The sequence below is a fragment of the Chiloscyllium punctatum genome, chromosome 38 (genome assembly GCF_047496795.1).
Source record: "Chiloscyllium punctatum isolate Juve2018m chromosome 38, sChiPun1.3, whole genome shotgun sequence".
Taxonomy (NCBI): domain Eukaryota; kingdom Metazoa; phylum Chordata; class Chondrichthyes; order Orectolobiformes; family Hemiscylliidae; genus Chiloscyllium; species Chiloscyllium punctatum.
In genome coordinates, this window is record NC_092776.1 from 6,973,688 (window position 1) to 6,992,840 (window position 19,153).

Below are 19,153 nucleotides of genomic sequence, written 5' to 3' on the forward strand. Positions count from 1 at the left end.
TCAAGGGTATACAAGCCCAGTCGCTTCAGTTTTTCAGTGTAAGGTAATCCCGCCATTCCAGGAATTGACCTTGTGAACCTACGCTGCACTCCCTCAATAGCCAGAATGTCTTTCCTCAAATTTGGAGACCAGAACTGCACACAGTACTCCAGGTGTGGTCTCACCAGGGCCCTGTACAGCTGCAGAAGCACCTCTTTGCTTCTATACTCAATTCCTCAAATACTCAATTGGGGAGGCCGCCTACTTGCGGAACGATTCAGAGAACACCTCTGGGACATCTGCACCAACCAACCTAACCACCCCGTGGCTGAACACTTTAACTCCCCCTCCCACTCTGCCAAGGACATGCAGGTCCTTGGCCTCCTCCATCGCCAGACCATGGCAACACAACGCCTGGAAGAAGAGCGCCTCATCTTCTGCCTAGGAACCATCCAACCACAAGGGATGAATGCAGATTTCTCCAGTTTCCTCATTTCCCCTCCCCCCCCCACCTAATCTCAGTCCCAACCCTCGGACTCAGCACCACCTTCCTAACCTGCAATCTTCTTCCCAACCTCTCCGCCCCCACCCCACTCCGGCCTATCACCCTCACCTTAACCTCCTTACACCTATTGCATTCCCAACGCCCCTCCCCCAAGTCCCTCCTCCCTACCTTTTATCTTAGCCTGCTTGGCACACCTTCCTCATTCCGGAAGAAGGGCTTATGCCCAAAACGTCGATTCTCCTGCTCCTTGGATGCTGCCTGACCTACTGCGCTTTTCCAGCAACACATTTTTCAGCTATAGAGAAAGAATGTTTACTTTTGTACTTAAGTCCGAAACTAGAGGGCACTGTTTAAAATCAGCTCTTCTTGGACAGAGGAAGGAATTTTTTTCTGAGGGTTGTGAGACATTGGAACCCTGCTTCAGAAGATAGTGAAAGTGGGACTGTTAAATTTTTTTTAAGGCAGATCTAGATTGATTCTTGTTAGACAGGAGAAGCAAAGGTTATCATGGATTGGTGGGAATGTGAAGTTCATGCATAAACAGAGCAGCCATGATCTTATTGTGTAGCAGAATAAGTTTGAAGGGATGAACAGGCTACTTCACCTCCCATTTCAGATGTTCCTGCGTGTTTCAGGGGTGGAACTCTGAAGCAACATATTGAATGGATTTTCCAGAGGGAAGCTGCAAGTGGTAGATAGTCGGCACAATTCCTTACGGTTTGTGAAAGATCCCAGCACCCAATGCCTGATGAAGAAGACTTTCCAATGCTGCCTTAAGTGCATTTGGGATACTCTGAGGCTGTGAAAGTGGTACAAGTACCGCTCAGTTGAGATGTCCTACATGTCATTTGAAGATTTGTTTGAAATCTATAAAATTTTGACTTAGGGTCACATTTGACTTGAGACACACTTTAATTTCACAATTATTTTACAATTCATACGGTTCTACTTTCAAATTGATTGATTGCAAAATTTACCTCAATTTGACCCCTTGCTATTATGCATGTTGATTTTAAATGAACCTTTGATAATATAAATTATAACCTTTGAAAGTACAAATGCAAGCAACAAAGACAACTTTGGATGTCAACAAAGTTAACTTAGGATGAACGACTAAGTAGGTTGAACATGTCCTCTTTGGAAAAGAGGTGGTAATCTCATTAAATTCGACAGAATCGTATGGAAGATTATCAAAGGCAAATAGTGCATTCTGGCATAAGGTTCAAATCTCAAGTTGCCCAAGTTAAAAATTAATAAGTAGAGTAAGAAGGGATGTCAGGTGAAACCATATCACTCAAAAGATAATAAGGTTGTTGAATAAGTTACTAGGAGGGCTATTGAAGCAATCAGTGTAAATAGTTAATTATGAATGAGATCAGGATCATATTCAGCTTTGATGCCTTTGTAGTCATTTAACTGGCTGGTACTGGAAGATTCAGACATGAATAGTAGTCAGATGGCAGAAGTGATTTATGACAACAGGCAGCTGTGGAACCATATTCCATCAAAAATAACAAAACTGAGGCACATATATATTTTAAATATGAGATGGGGAGAGGATTAATGAAAGAAAGTAGGGTCTGCTGCAGCAGCGTATTGTAGGCACTATTACTGACCACATGGTGGCAGCTTCAACCAGAAACAAACTGTTTTAATACATGTTGCAGTTTGGGATAAACATATTGTACTGTATCAGAAAGATATTCCGATAGATTCTTGGTAGTTGCCTTTTTATGGAGCTGTTACTCTTTTCCAGGTCAAAATTTTACTTGTGGAAGTAAATGTTTGACTACACAGAGCAAATAAAAGATGCATTCATCATAAGGTGCCAGCCTTAAGTAATATATAATGTACATCATTAGAATGTGAATTTACAATGTAGGCACTTTTTTTGTATGCAAACATGGCAGCCAGTTTGTGCACAATAAGATCCCACAAAAAAAGCATTGGACTGCAGATGATGGAGAACTGAAATAAGAAGAGAAAATGTTGGAGAAACTTAGTGAGACCGGAGGAGGCAATGGCTTAGTGGTAATATTGCTAGACTGTTATATCAGAAACTCAGCTATTGTTTTGGAAACCCTGATTTGAATCCCTGTATGGTAGAATTCAATGAAAATCTGGAATTAAGCGTCAAATGACGACCATGAATCCACTGATTGTTGGAAAAACCCATCTGGTTCACAAGCGTCCTTTTGGGAAGGAAAGTGCCATCCTTACCTGGTGTGGCTTACATGTGACTTCAGACTCACAGCAATATGTTTGACTCTTCACTGCCTTCTGGGTAATTAGGGATGTGCAATAAATGGTGCCTAGCCAGAGATGTGCACATACCGTGAGTGAATAAATGAAAAAAAACTGGCTACATCAGTGGAGAGTGAAGCAGAGTTAACATTTAAAGTCCAATATGACTCTTCTTTGGAATCCTAGGAAAGTCACTTCAAGCTTGAAATGTTAATTTGTTTTCCTCTTCACAACTCTAGAGATCAGAGTTCTCCAACATTTTCTGTTTCTATCCCACAAAAGGCAACTTAGGTAAATGACCATGGTACATTTCTGGTGTTGCTTCAGGTAAGAATGTTGGCCTAGGTATTGGGATCTCTCCTTCTTACTCTTTTTCAAACAGCATTACTAACTGGACCTTTGAAATCCATTTGAACAGATAGTTGGGTGGATGTCCCAAAAGCTAATACTGCTTCAGTGTTGGAACAGAGATATCAGTCCAGGTTGTAAACTTGAACATACAATCTCCTCACTCAAAGCCTAACACTGATTGAAATTCTCACCTAGTCATTTGCCTGACTTTGAAAAGTAGTCATGCAAATACTACAAACTGTCTGACTTTACACGAAGCTTTCACAGGGAAAATCTTTTACATCACCATAAAAGTGTCATGGAGAAGGAAGAAAAGAAAACATTGCATTTATACTCATACTTATGACCTCAGGACATCGCAAAGTCTTTACATCCTGTAAGTTAATGGTGAAATATTTTTCATTGTTGTGTGGCATTTCTTCTCTATTCCTAAAAAGTAGGAAACTTTGTGTTGCTAGGCACCGTAATAGAAAAATATATACTTTTTCCAAATGATTTATCAGTAATGAATGATGCAAGAAGTGAAACAATCTCAGCTGTAAGTGGACACCATGGAGGCTGGAGTGCATTATAATTCAGCTAGGTTGAAGGTTAATAGAGCTGAACAGCTGCTTAGGAATACTAATATTGGATGACACATTAGAATGCAGGTAGCCCTAGTAACCTGAAATTCTATGAGAACCAGTGGAGCACTGCAATTTTACTTGGTCAAGATATTTAAACTGTTCTCCAGGTGTTGAATTAGACAGCAAAAGCTGTTCAGCGATATGTAAAGATTTTATTAAAAATCTAGTATAACACAAACGCTGGTCTCCAGCCTTTGCTTTTGGACCCTACCCATACTGGGGAAGGACTCAGCTCTTTTCCTTAAAATAAACCCAAATTTCCAAATTAAAGACCATTGTCCACAAGGGGCAATGTGACAAGAACCAAAATAAACATCAAAAACTAATATGCCAGAGAGCGGAAAATAAACAACGGTGGAGCTAAATCAAAATTGTATGAGGGAATAATAATGCACCCCAGTCCCAGTACACCCACCCATACAGATAGGATTCCAATGAGCACAGTGTGCTCCCTCTCCATGGATGCCATGAGCAGACATAACAGTGAAGAGAGACAGGTGGTTGGGAGTTACAACCTTCTTTATGGCCTGCTGGACTTACTGATGGCTACTTTGGCCAGGCTCATGAGGAGTTCCTCTGACCTGCCTGCACTCCTCACCCCCTGCATCTGGTGCCCAAAGATCAGAGGGTGGGGCTGAAAGTGCAACCAAAAAAAAAACAAGGTTTTTTAAGTAACCGTAAAGGTGGTCCAATCTCCAACAACAAAAGTAGTCGTTGTCCACAGCTCCATCCCACATCCCTGATGAAGAAGGAGAGGACTCCTGTGTAGAGAGCACTCACACAAAAAAGAAGTGCCTAGGTGGTGGATAAAAGTCAAGTGAAAGCTAAGGACTCCGTTTATCTTATATAAATAAATTAACATCCAATTAATGAAACACTTAATAAATGGGCTCCAGGATATCTCTGCAAGAGTTCCTCAGGGTAGTGTCCTAGGCCCAATCATCTTCAGCTGCTTCATCAATGACCTTCCCTCCATCATAAACTCAGAAGTGGGGATGTTCAATGATTGCACAATGTTCAGCACTATTCACTACTCAGACACTGAAGCAGTCTGTGTCCAAATGTAACAAGATCTGGATAATATCCAGGCTTGGGCTGACAAGTGGCAATTAACATTCACGCCACACAAATACCGGTCAAGACCACCACCGACAAGAGACAATCTAACTGCCGTCCCTTGACATTCAATGATGTTAACATCAATGAATCCACCACTATCAACATCCATAGAGTTATCATTGATCAAAAACTCAACTGGACTTACTACATAAATGCAGTGGCTAGAAGGTCAGAGGCTAGGAATACTGCGGCGATTAACTCACCTTCTGATTTCTGAAATCCTGTTCACCGTCTATAAAGGCTCAAGTCAGGAGTGTGATGGAATACTCCCCGCTTGCAGCCCCAATAACACTCAAGAAGCTTACACCATCCAGGACAAAGCTGCCCACTTGATTGGTATTACGGCCACAAGCATCCATTCCCTCCACTATTGAGACTCAGTACTAGCAGTGTCTACTATCTACAAGATGCAATGCAGAAATCCATCAAAGATCTTCAGCGCCTTCCAACCCCATGACCACTTGTATCTAGAAGGACAAGAGTAGCAGATAAATGGGGACAGCACCACCTTCAAGTTTCCCTCCAAGCCACTCACCATCCTGACTTGGAAATATATTTGCTGTTCCTTCACTCTCACTGGATCAAAATTCTGCAATTCTCTTCCTCATGGCATTGTGGTCAACCCACAGCAGGTGAACTGCAGCAGTTCAAGAAGGCAGCTTACCACCACCTTCTGAAGGAGCCACAAAATGACTAAATAAAAAACATTAACAAATAACAAACCCTGCAGTGTGATTTTAAAAAATTACATTCAAAACAGGGGTTAAGTCGGCTTAACCAAAATGGTATTGGTGAGGGGAGAGAGAGAGATAATCTACCTCATCCCACCTAAGTGTAAAAGGTTCAAGGGTGCTTCTGAACACCATGTGCTCCCTCTCCAAGGACCAATGCATTCAACCCTTTATTTCATATAAACTAACACTACCAAATTAACAAGTAACCCAATTAACAAATTACAAACAGGGACGCAATACTTTTTTTTTAAGATAGACACATCATCAAATTAAGAAAAACATTTCAATTAACAAATTGCCAACACTCCCCATCAGGGGCAGTGTGCCAATAACAAAAAGTATGTGGAGAAATAAATATAAATGGTGTTAGTGGAAGAGATCACAAACTTCATGCCCCATGGTACCCACCTCTCTCTAAAAGGTTCAAAGAACTCTGCTCATCTTAGAAACACACTACAAAATTAACCACTCATTTATAATCACTACCCAGCCAATGAGTAAACTCAAAACAGAAGAGACAGTCTAACAATAACACAACTCAATAAGGTGGGGAAACAATGGAAAAAAATATCAAAACAGTATTGGAGGCGGAGTACCCACCTCTTGCTAGGTATTTTCTAATCAACCTGTTCATAAATGTTATTGCACCCCTCTGGAGCAGGTGAGACTTGAACCCCTCCTGTCTCTAAATGCCGATCTAGTTTTGTTTAAATAATCCATAAACAAATCACCCAATTAAAACAACTATACAATTAACAATTTACAAGCTCTGCAACAAGAACTAAAGTGAAGGAAGCTTACAAAGAGAGGAAGGGACTAAATTAAAATGGTGTTGGAGGGGGTGATAATGCACTCCAGCCCCTGTGGTACCTGCTTCTCTCCAAAAGCTTTGACAGTGTTGGTGGATACTGCATGTTCCCTTTCCAAGGGCACCTGAGCACAGATGTAGCTGCAGAAGAGAGGCATCAATTCACCCTATGATCGAATTTTTAAAAAACATCAATTTTTACATTCCCCAGAATTGGAAACAGAGAACTCAGAAAAGGAGAGGGCAGAGATGGTCCTGTGAAAGGCAGGTCTATCCTTACCCTTGACCTCCTTCCCAAACAACTAGAGGGTTCCCCTTTTCTTTCATTTATCCTTCCACTAGTCTTCATATTCAATGGGTCATCCGCTGTCACTTTCACCGCCACCAGCCCTATAGTACCCTCCATTCCACAGGGACTGTTCTCTCTGTGACACCCTAGTCCACTCCTCCATCACTACTGACACCTCCTGACTCCCCCGTAGCATCATCTCATGGAATTGCAGAAAGTGTTACAGTTGCTCATTCACTTCTTCCCTCATTACTGTCCAAAGCCCCAAACACACCGTCCAACTAAAACAACATTGTACTTGTACCACTTTCAATCTTGTCTCCTCACAATGTGGTCTGTTTTATGTTGTCGAATCCAAACACAGACTGAGTGACTGCTTTGCAGACCTCCACTCTGTCGGATTGACCTCCCACCTCCAGACCTTGTCATTTCAAAGCACCTCCTTGATCTCATGCTCACGTTTTTATCCTGGGTCTGCTACAAGGTTCCAATGAAGCACAACACAAGCTTGAGGAACAAGACCACATTTATAGGCACTTTACAGCCTCTGGACTTCTATATTGAATTCTACAACTTTAGAATTGTTACAGGACATCTGTCCTCATTATTCTTATATTCTTTCCCCCCATCCCCCAAATATGATCTTGTCTTATTTGTGACACGTTTTCTTTGCTGTCTGTAGAGAGGGCCCATTCACCCCATTTCACACCTTAATTTCCATAATTTTACATCTCTATTTTTCTTTCACCAGAATTAGCAACCTCTTTGTCTTGCATAGAAACGTAAAGCCACCTGTTCTCCTCGCTCTTCCTCTTCCAAAAGTGTGGAAAACACAATCTTCCAAAACTGTTCAGTTCCAAAGAAGAGTCTTTAAGGCTCAAAATGTTAACTCTGTTTCTCTCTCCATAAGCTGCCAAACCTACTGATTATCTCCAGCATTTCTCCAGCAGTTTGTTTCCAATAGATTTGTGTTGAGTGAAGACATCATTCACTGACTGTAACTTTATTGTTGCATGAATTGCAAGCAGTTCCTGTTTAGTCCCAGGGGCAAATGCAGATTTTTTTTGTTTATTCTTTCTTCACTTTTCTTGATTTTTAAATAAATGTTAACATTAACAACTCAATATGAAGGCTTCACAGCATCTTATGTTTTCACAGTCAAGAACGGCAAACAGAAATTGCTGGAAAAACTCAGCAGGTCTGGCAGCAACTGTGGAGAGAAATCAGAGTTAATGTTTCAGGTTGACCCTTCCTTGTCAACATTGATTTCTCCCCACGCATGCTGCCAGATGCACTGATCTTTTCCAGCAATTTCTGTTTTTTGTTTCCGGTTTACAGCATCTGCAGATCTTTTGGTTTTTATTTGGCAGAATGTTATGTTCTGGTGGGCATTAAGGAAAGAGGAGCACTCCTTCAGAAAGAGTTCCAACATCATATGGTGCTAAGGAAGATCATATTGTCATTTATTCTTAGTCCTATAGTTAAAATGATAGTTAGTAAGGCAGGTGATGTGGTATTTTATCTACAATAAAATGATATCTGTGCCACTCAGGTGCCCCCAGCAGCTTTTCTTTACCTTGCCCTCTCTAACAATGTCATGGTACAGCCCTGGGGTCTACAGATGGGGGAAGGAACCTTCCCTATGAAAGCGTTTGTTGACTGTGAAGGCCAAGATCATTTGTGGCTGGACCGTCCAGACGTGATGAGTGCTCTGCCCAGACGCACCCTCCTCTGCGCCAACATCCACAGAGTTAGAATCAGCGTGCCTGGTCACCTTTGGAGTGTCCTGAGAGGAGACTGCTAGCAACCCATTGTCTCCTCAAGAGAAAGGGGGATCCAGTATGACGCCAAGCTCTCTATTCCCCTTGCTGTTGATGCAATGCAGCAATGGCTAAGGAAATACAGGACTGTGTGCAACTCTTGCTGCTACTGAGTGTTCTGTTAGACCTGGTTCTCCACACCAGACTATCCATGGAGACAGCCTGACACATAGAGTCATAGAGTCTTCGAGATGCGCAGCATGGAAACAGACCCTTTGATCCAACTCGTCCATGCTGACCAGATAGTTTAAATTAATCTCGTCCCATTTGCTGGCCCAAAATTGAGTTTCTATTGATGTGTAAGAAAGAGTGCAAGTCCTTCTGCCCCATCAAATAACAGCTGTACAAACTATTGTGGATCGACAATATTTTATTACCTGTGTTTATAAACCAAAGATAAATTAATAAGTAAGATCTTATTGGATAAGACAACAGCAGATTGACGATGCATGCTGTTATAAAGAGATATACTTGGAATTGTGAATCTTCAGAGCCAATGGCTCACTTTACTCTGGTTCACTATTTGTGTTGTGCGAATGATATTATGATAACAATATGCTGGATTTGCATAATATTTGCCTAGTTTCGCTACAGGAAAGTAAGTCTGCAATGCCAATCATCCTCACTGACTCAAAAATTGAACAAATTAGCTAGCAAATTCTCATTTCTTCCGGTGGTAATATGTTACTGATTTTCAAAATGTATTTAAAATTTCTTGCCTAGTTTTCTTTATCAAAAAAACTGCAGATGCTGGAATGAAAAGTACGGTCCTGAAGAAGGGTTACACCCGAAACATCGACTTCTCCACCTCCTGAGGCTGCTTGGCTTGTTGTGTTCTTCCAGCCTCCTGCCTATCTACTTTGGTTTTCTTTATCGCCTCCTTCTTTCTCTCTTTTTTAATTCATTTTTCTTTCTTCCACTTAATTTCACTTTTTAATTTTATCTTATTTTACTCACCTTTTCTGTTCCTCTGTTTCTTACTGAAATCACATTGATCAGAGTGTTCCCTCCATTGGATTCCCAAGTGCTGTTATCAGCTGGTACATCTTTTGAGCTGAAGGATGTAGAAAAATTAGAATTAAAGGCATGATGCAACCATGGCATACAACCATATAAAAAGTGTGAATGGTCATCAACTAAAAGCAAAATACTGTGGATGTTGGAAATCTGAAACAAACACATAATGGAATGCTGGAGACACTCAGCAAGATTGGGCAGCATTTGTGGATAGAGAAACATGATAACATTTTGAATTACGGTATAACTTCTGTAAGAAGAATCTTACCCCGTATCCTTCCACACAAATTCCCCTTCACTTCACCCTTTTAGCATAAACAAATGGACTGTGTGTTATGAGGTTCATTCTACTGATTTTATGACCTTGTTTCACAATCCTTGTTTCTTCAAGCCTGTCCTCACTAACCTATAGCGTGGTGGTTACCCCAAAAGCAGTCCTTTTCTTCTGCTTGGCATGGTTACGGGCCTTCCTCCCCTTTTGGTCTGACAGACTCTCCGATTCTGAATCCGCACATAGCTAGTTTGTCTGCTTCTCCCCTTGTGTATGGACATCAAAGCTCCTATTTGTCTTCTAATAAGGCTTGACTTGAGCCTCCCTTCTGCACAGCAATCAGATCACGTGAGCATGCTACCAGTAAATTGCTGTACAACTTCACAGGGAGACCTAGGGGTTCAGGTATATAATTCTTTGAAGTTTGCCTCAGTTATGGATAGGGTGGTTAAGCATTTAACACGCTTGCCTTCACTCTTCACACCTTTGAATATGTGAGTTGGGATGTCATGTGGAGATTATACAGGATATTGGTGAGGCCTTTTCTGGAGTACTGTTTCCAGTTCTGTTATAGGAAAAATATTATTAAGCTGGAGAGGATTCAGAAGAGATTTACCAATATGTTGCCAGGAGTGGATGGTTTGAGTTATGGGGAGAGGCTGGATAGGCTGGATAACTTTTTTGATTGAAGCTTAGGAGGTTGAGAAATGATGTTATAGAAGTTTAGAACATAGAATATAGAAAAATACAGCGCAGTGCAGGCCCTTTGGCCCTCAATGTTGCGCCGATCCAAGCCCACCTAACCTACACTAACCCACTATCCTCCATATGCCTATCCAATGCCTGTTTAAATGCCCATAAAGAGGGAGAGTCCACCACTGCTACTGGCAGGGCATTCCATGAACTCACGACTCGCTGAGTAAAGAATCTACCCCTAACATCTGTCCTATACCTACCACCCCTTAATTTAAAGCTATGCCCCCTCGTAATAGCTGACTCCATATGTGGAAAAAGGTTCTCATGGTCAACCCTATCTAAACCCCTAATCATCTTGTACACCTCTATCAAGTCACCCCTAAACCTTCTTTTCTCCAATGAAAACAGCCCCTAGTGCCTCAGCCTTTCCTCATACGATCTTCCTACCATACCAGGCAACATCCTGGTAAACCTCCTCTGAGGTTTATGAGGGGTATAGATAAGGTGAATCACAGATGTCTTTTCCCTAGAGTAAGGGATTTCAAGACTGGAAGCATTTTTTAAGGTGAGAGGAGAAAGATTTAAAAGAGCCACCAGGGACAATTTGTTTTGTACAGAATGTGGTTTGTGTGTGGAATAAACTTCCCAAGGAAGTGGTGGATGCAGGTATAGTTATAACATTTAAAAGTACATGAATAACAAATAACAAGTTTTGAGAAGATTTGTAGCTCATGTTGAGGTTCTGGATGTAAGTTTTCTCGCTGAGCTGGAAGGTTCATTTTTAGACGTTTTGACACCATATTAGATAACACCACAAGTGACCCTCTGGTGAAGCGCTGGTGTTCTGACCTGCTTTCTATTTATGTGTTTAGGTTTCCTTGGGTTGGTGAAGTCATTTCCTGTTCTTTTTCTCAGAGGGTGTAGTTGGGGTCTAAGGTGATGTGTTTGTTGATAGAGTTCCGGTTGGAATGCCATGCCTTTAGGAATTCTCATGCGTGTCTCTGGCTTGTCCGAGGATGGATGTATTGTTCCAGTCAAGGTGGTGTCCTTCCACCATGTATGTAAGAATACTAGTGAGAGAGGGTCATGTCTTTTTGTGGCTAGTTGATATTCATGTATCCTGGTGGCTAGTTTTCTGCCTGTTTGTCCAATGTAGTGTTTGTTGCAGTTCTTGCAAGGTACTTTATAAATTACGTTTGTTTTGTGTTTGTCTGTATTGGGTCTTTTCAGTTCTTTAGCTGCTTTTTTAATGTTGTTGGGTTTGTGGGCTATCATGATACCAAAAGGTCTAAGTAGTCTGGCAGTCATTTCCGAGATGTCTTTGATGTAGGGGTGAGTGGCTAGGGTTTCTGGATGTGTATTGTCTGCTTGTTTGGGTTTGTTGCTGAGAAATCAGTGGACTGTGTTCATTGGGCACCTGCTCTTTTTGAATATGCTGTATAGGTGATTTTCGTCTGCTCTTCGTAGTTCCTCTGTGCTGTAGCGTGGTGGCTCATTGAGCTTTGTTTGTATCCTTATACACAGATGAGGAAGGACACCACTTTGACTAGGACAACACATCCATCCTCAGACAAGCCAAACAGAGACACACATGAGAATTCCTGGAAGCATGGCATTCCAACCAGAACTCTATCAACAAACACATCAACTTGGACCCCATCTACCAACTTCTGAGAAAAAGAACAGGAAATGACATCACCAAGAAGGAAATGACATCAACACAGGAAATGATGTCACCAACCCAAGGAAACCCGAACACATAGTGCTCTGAAAGCTTGTGATTTTAAATAAACCTGTTGGACTATAATCTGGAGTTGTGGGACTTCCGACTGTGTAAATTCAAGTGGCTGCTCTTGTCATATATACTGTAAAGATCATCTATCATGGGGCTTGTGCAGTGCAGTAGAGTCCATATGTATGGGCCAGGAATCACCAGTTCATGTCCCACCTATTCAGGGATGTATAACAACATTTCTGAACAGATTGATTTGAAAATACCGAGACATACTTCTATCCACAGGCTGAAAGATCAAGCACACTGCTCTGCCCCTACCCTCAGCTCAAAGTACCAACATTTGCTGGATTATTGTGCAGAATAATTACTCGTGAATTCAAATCCCAGTCCACTGCCATTATAAGCCCAAATCTGAGGAACACATGAAGTCCAGTTGCAAGAATACCTAAACTTGGCCTCAGTATGTAAATATATTCAATTTCTAGTTTCAGCCTCTTTACCTTCGAGCCAGGAATGTTCAGTTCTATTCTGGACCTGAGGAAGACCTCCAACTAGTGTCTTAGACCCTGGACTGCTGGTCCCATATGCCAATTAAACATAAGTGTCTCCACTCCCAACATGACTCTCATGTCTTACATTTCCCAATATTCCAAACAGTCACATGCCCGAGATTGATAGGTTCTTGTTGTCTAGAGGAATTAAGGGCTACGGGGAGAACGCTGGCAAGTGGAGCTGAAATGCGCATCAGCCATGATTGAATGGCGGAGTGGACTCGATGGGCCGAATGGCCTTACTTCCACTCCTATGTCTTATGGTCTTATGGTCTTATGGTGCTTGATTCCAGTACAACACTCATTAGACACAGGCCACCACTCACCAACCTGACTTGGAAATGTATCGTCATTCCTTCAGTGTCACTGACTTAAAGTCCTCACATTCCTTCTCAAGGGCATTGTGGGGTCAACTGACAGCACATAGACTTCAGTGGTTCAGGAAGGCAGTAAATCACTACCTTCTCAAGAGCAACTGGGGATGGCAATAAATGCCAGGCTCAGTGAGCAACAACCATGACCCATGAGAAAATTAAAATTAAAATTACAAGTGCATGTACAAATAGCTATTATGCACCCTGATTCTGAATTTGAGTGTGACTTTTTGACAGCATATTGGGAAATATCTTCTAGCAGTGGTTCCATGCAAGTGAATAACACTAGAATTTGTTGAATAAGGTGTTAGGTTCTGAAAGGGTTAATGCTGAGGAATGCAATAAGCTCCACCCAATATGATGATCCCATAAGGACTTGAGTGGGAGAACAGCTTTTGACATAGTAAGAGCTACCAGTTAGGTCTCTTCATAGACTTAGTAATGATATGTATTATATTGATGTGACTTGGACTTGATTGCTGTTATAAAATAAACAATATCTTGTTTAAGACCAGAGCCTCTTCTCATTAGACTATCCAATGGTTTCTGTTTAAACAAAGCAGACGGTGTAGATTCCAACCTAAAGAGACCAGATGGGCCAATAGGCTGAGAAGTGGCAGATGGAGTTTAATTCAGATAAATGCAAGGTGCTGCATTTTGGGAAAGCAAAACGTAGCAGGACTTATACACTTAATGGTAAGGTCCTAGGGAGTGTTGCTGAACAAAGAGACCTTGGAATGCAGGTTCATAGCTCCTTGAACGTGGAGTCACAGGTAGATAGGATAGTGAAGAAGGCATTTGGTATGTTTTCATTTTATTGGCCAGAGTTTTGAGTACAGGAGTTGGGAGGTCATGTTGCGGCTGTACAGGACATTGGTTCGGCCACTGTTGGAATATTGCGTGCAATTCTGGTCTCCTTCCTATTGGAATGATGTTGTGAAACTTGAAAGGGTTCAGAAAAGATTGACAAGGATGTTGCCAGGGTTGGAGGATCTGAGCTACAGGGAGAGGTTGAACAGGCTGGGGCTGTTTTCCCTAGAGCGTCGGAGGCTGAGGCGTGACATTTTAGAGGTTTACAAAATTATGAGGGGCATGGATAGGATAAATAGACAAAGTGTTTTCCCTGTGGTCGGGGAGTCCAGAACTAGAGGGTATAGGTTTAGGGTGAGAGGGGAAAGATATAAAAGAGACCTATGGGGCAACTTTTTCATGCAGAGGGTGAGCTGCCAGAGGATATTGTGAAGGCTGGTGCAATTGCAACACTTAAGAGGCATTTGTATGGGTATATGAATAGGAAGGGTTTGGAGGGATATGGGCCGGGTGCTGGCAGGTGGGACTAGATTGGGTTGGGATATCTGGTTGGCATGGACGGGTTGGACTGAAGGGTCTGTTTCCATGCTGTACATCTCTATGACTCTATGACTCTGGTGACCAAGAATCCAACTAGCTCACCTCACATGATCAACTGTAGAAAGGATCTATCATAGAACAGGTGCCAGGAGTGGACATTGCTTCATCTTACAACAAAGAATTACAGTTTTATACTTTAATTCAGTGAGTTTCTAAATTGAGCCACACTGCCACACTTATGAGGACCTCAATGAACTGCTTTCACACTGCTTATGGGCAACTTGCCAAAAGCACCATGAGTGGCATCTGGAAACACGTTGCTCATCTTTCCCTCTTGGGCATATGATAGGTGAAAAAAAGTTGAAGATCAGTGAGATGAGAGAACCAGGATTACCATAAGAATGGGCAAAAATTCACAACACACAAATATGTTCTGTGTCTTTCTAACTTACATTACAAAGGCTAGGGAGCTTGAATTTAAAGCTTCACTTTAAGTCTGTTGACGTATTTATCGATGAAATGAAAATATTGACTAAGTTTCACCTTTTGAGTTTTTTCTATTCTTCTGAAATAAGACTGCTGATTTGGCACTCAAGTACTCTAATGCATATGTGACCATGTTTCAGTATCTTTCTCTCTGTTTTCCTGGACAATATTAATTCCTCAATTAATACCTACAAATATTTACCTGATCATTACCAAAGTGCTGTTTATAGGACTTTGCAATGTTCACATTGGTTGCTTTATGATGAGATTGTCTGACAGTCCTTCACTGTCTATTCATTGCTGAATAAGAATAAATGTTTAATATGTATATGCTTGGTGCATTACACCATAAAGGTATTTCATGCAATCTCAGACCCACTGGCGCCAACAGCTGACAGTTTTAGGCAGTGATGCAATAATTGAATAGAAAGAGAAGCAAAACAATTAAAAGACAGTAATAACCAGACTGGCTAGAATTACATGAAAAAGTCAGCTTTCAACAGAAGTGGGGGAAAATTGAATAGTAAATGGAGGCAGCTATGTTAGTTTTGTAACGAAGAATAGATGTGTAAACTATCAATTTTAGATGTGATCAAAAGAGTCAAACTTTACATAGTGAAGGTGCATTTCTTTATACTACAATAGCTCTGTTGGTTAATCAATTTAGATGCTATCAGAACAATCCAAAGCTCTTCTTTTGTAGAGCGATTGTTTTTATAATAGAACACTGCATTGGTAACAGTCCCTATGATTAAAAAAAGGGAGCAAAATTCAAGCAAGCATGGCATTGTGTATTGGCTTTTCTGTGATTGGGAAGTGATAAGATGGGTATGGATTAATAATTGCTTTGGCAGAGCTTATTGGTTTTGAATTATAGAAAAGGGTATGAAAGGGGATGTGAACAGAAAAATGTAGAGAATTTCAGGAAGAAAGAGACACCAAGAGGATAGTGTTTTGAGGTATGGGTCAGAAGAATGTTGTGAAGGCTCATATTGTATTATTATTAATTGAGAACTTTGGTTTTAAAGTGGAAAAATTGATTTTTGTTAATAGTTTTGTGAAGACCTCACTTGTCTTAAAGTTCAGAAAGTCATTTTGAACACTGAGTTACTCCAGTGTTTTAGGAGTAACAGATTGTGTTGAACATTGTGCAATCATCAGTGAATGTCCTCACCTCTGAATTTTATGATGAAGATAACGAGATTATTGAAACAACTGAAAGACAGTACCATGAAGAACTCCTGCAGTGATATCCCAAGATGTATAACTTCCAACAATGACAACCATCATCTTTTGTGCTAGGTAAGACTCCAAACAGTGAGCAGTTATCCCCTAGCTCAAGTTTTGCTAGGGCTCCTTGATGCCAGACTGAGCCAAATTCAGCCTTTGTTGTCGAGGACCATTACCCTAATTTCCTTCTTCAGATTAGTACCTTCTTCCATGTTTGGACCAAATCTGTAATGAGATCAAGAGCTGAATGGGCCTGGCAAAAATCAAACTATGCATCAATGTGCAGCTTAATGTTAATTAAGTGACATTTGATAGTACTGTTGATGATGCCTTCCATCACTTTGTTGATGACTGAAGGTAGACTGCTGTGACTGTAATTGGCCAGGTTGGATGTGTCAATTTTTTTGTGGACAGGATATTTATCCTGCGCAATTACAGTATTATTTCTATTTGCATCTCTTCTCTTCACACATTACCAAGACTTTTTGCCTTACACAACTTTAATTGTCAGCCATACTGTGCACTCCTCTTATGAATTAGGATGTTGTGGATTCAAGGCCAACTCAGAAGATGTTGGTTAGCTACACAATGCACACCCACATGCTGTGTAGATTCATTAACAACTCAGATCATCCGATACAAAGACTAAGTGAACCACTTGATTAACATCATTGCAAAATACAGGTCATTGCTGTCACCTCTAACCAGATTCCATGGAGACTGCAGTTGAATTAACTATTTTCTAATGCAGTTGAGAGCTCTGCTGTTGATTCAGATCAACCGTGAAACTGCATGGCTCAGAAGCTATTGTTATTAATAAAACTTTCCAACATTGAGTTACATATAAACCATTTATGTCAGCTAATCCAATGCTAATGCAATTGAAGTATATTTTGAAGTAATCAGTTACTTTTCTTTACCATAGTTGATTAACCCCAATGATTAATTGGCTTCACTACAATTTTAAAATGTGTCAAAATATACAGTACCATTAAGTTAACCAGTGGAAAATTCTGGCATTTTGTGTCAGCAATGACTCAGATGTTAACACTTCACCTTTTGAGCCAGGAATTTGGGGATCACATCCAACTCCATGACTTGAGCATAACTGTCTAGTTTGAGACTCCTGTGCAGTGCTGAGGGAGTGCTACTTTGTTCAAGCTATCAGCTTGCTGCTGAGATGTTAAACTGAGGCCCCTTCCACCAACTTTCTGGCCTATGTGAATGAACTAAAGGACAATTATTTCAATACTTACCTCTCAATCAACCTTACAACAAAACTTTGTCACATGTAGGGGTTTGATGTGTGCAAATCGGTTTACACATTTCCTTCACTTGAAAAAAAGTAATTTATTGACTACAAAGTGCTTTGGAGATAATGAAAGTCATTATATAAAAGCAATTAATTTTTAAACATTTCAAAAATGCAAGATAGGTTAACATATCTGGTGTTTGATATTGATCCTTGTCCTACATTTTTATGCCTCATCACTAAAACAGATTATTTGGTGAATATAATATTCCTGTGCGCAAATTCTCTTAACTTTGCCCATGTTATATCAGTTTGGATTGTATGTTGGTCAAGAAAGTTGCAAGTTATTGTTTCTTTTCTCAGACTTGGTATAAAATTACCACTTTACAGCATTAATTTGAAAGTGTATAAAACATTGAATAATATAGGATGACCATCTAAGTCAACTTATTGGACAGGATCAGGAAGACAAAAGCCGAGCAAAACAGCTCTGAGATGGTAGGGAATTTAATGGACTATGAACAGAAAAATTAACTAGAGAAACTTGGGAGGCAGCTGTTCAAACACGTAGATATTTACACCCACACACTCTCAAGCTGCAAATCCTTCCCACAAATTGTGGTGTACAGATATTTTGAACAACCTGTTCAGACACATTGTGACATATCTTGGGCAGGTGAGACTTTAACAGACTTTTTGGCCTAGAATTAGGGACACTAGGACAGTGCGAAGAATCCTTACTTGCGGTCAAGTGGTTTTCGACTAATGTCCTGCAACAAAGTGAGTAGTATGCTGCAAACATTTCAGGAAGCATCATCGCTTTACGTGAGTGTTGAGGCTGTGCGCATGCTTCTGATCCCTTCCAGAGTGCAAGTATATATTATTGAAAGCAGTATGTACTAACACTAGGTGCCCTAATCAATTGTACATGCACAAGCCTCCAGACTTATGTGCATGTGTAGACTCATGTGGTATGAAACAGTCAGTGTGCCATGACATTATTTGTCTCATTGAAATGTGCCTTGATATTGCAAAGATTGGGAATTGCTCGCTTATACTATCAGTGTAACTAGTTGATTTCTCTGGCCTGACTTAAAGTTTTGTACATCTCATTTGTTGGGCTTGTGTGTATAATCATCTCCAATTTGTCACAAATAAGAAAAATAAAAGTCGTTCAAGATAAGACTTGTAATTGCCAGAATACCACAATTAGTAAATTTCTTGGACCAGAAGCAGTTACCAAACAGTATATAAAGAAAGCCTTACAGTTACATTTTTGCATTTTCACATTCAACAGACCAGAAGCAATGTTTTCATTCTGCATTAGAGATTTTATTGTTTTTAATAGTAATAATTAGATGTTAATATGGAAGGCTAATGGAATCTGGACATTTATTTCAAGGGCGTTGGAGTATAAGTGTAGGGAAGTCTTACTGCAACTGTACAAGGTGCTGCTGAGATCACATTTGGAGTACTGTGAGTGTAAAGATTTAAAAGGGACTGAAGAGGCAATATTTTCATGCAGAGGGTGGTGTGTGTATGGAATCAGCTGCCAGAGGAAATGGTGGAGGCTGGTACAATTACAACATTTACAAGACATCTGGATGGGTACATGACGAGGAAAGGTTTAGAGGGAAATGGGCCAAATGGGACTAGATTAATTTCGGATATCAGGTCAGCATGGATGAGTTGGACCTAAGGGTCTGTTTCCATGCT

The 19,153-nt window shown here is 40.7% G+C and overlaps 1 long non-coding RNA gene across 1 annotated transcript in view; it reads left to right on the plus strand.

Annotated features, from left to right (window-relative positions):
* LOC140463312 (uncharacterized) overlaps positions 1-12,266 on the plus strand; it is a 28,139-nt gene extending 15,873 nt beyond the window's left edge. The window contains exon 3 of the long non-coding RNA XR_011954657.1: positions 11,984-12,266. This is a non-coding gene — a long non-coding RNA (uncharacterized lncRNA). The remainder of the gene's footprint in view (positions 1-11,983) is intronic.
* The last annotated feature ends 6,887 nt before the right edge of the window (positions 12,267-19,153 follow it).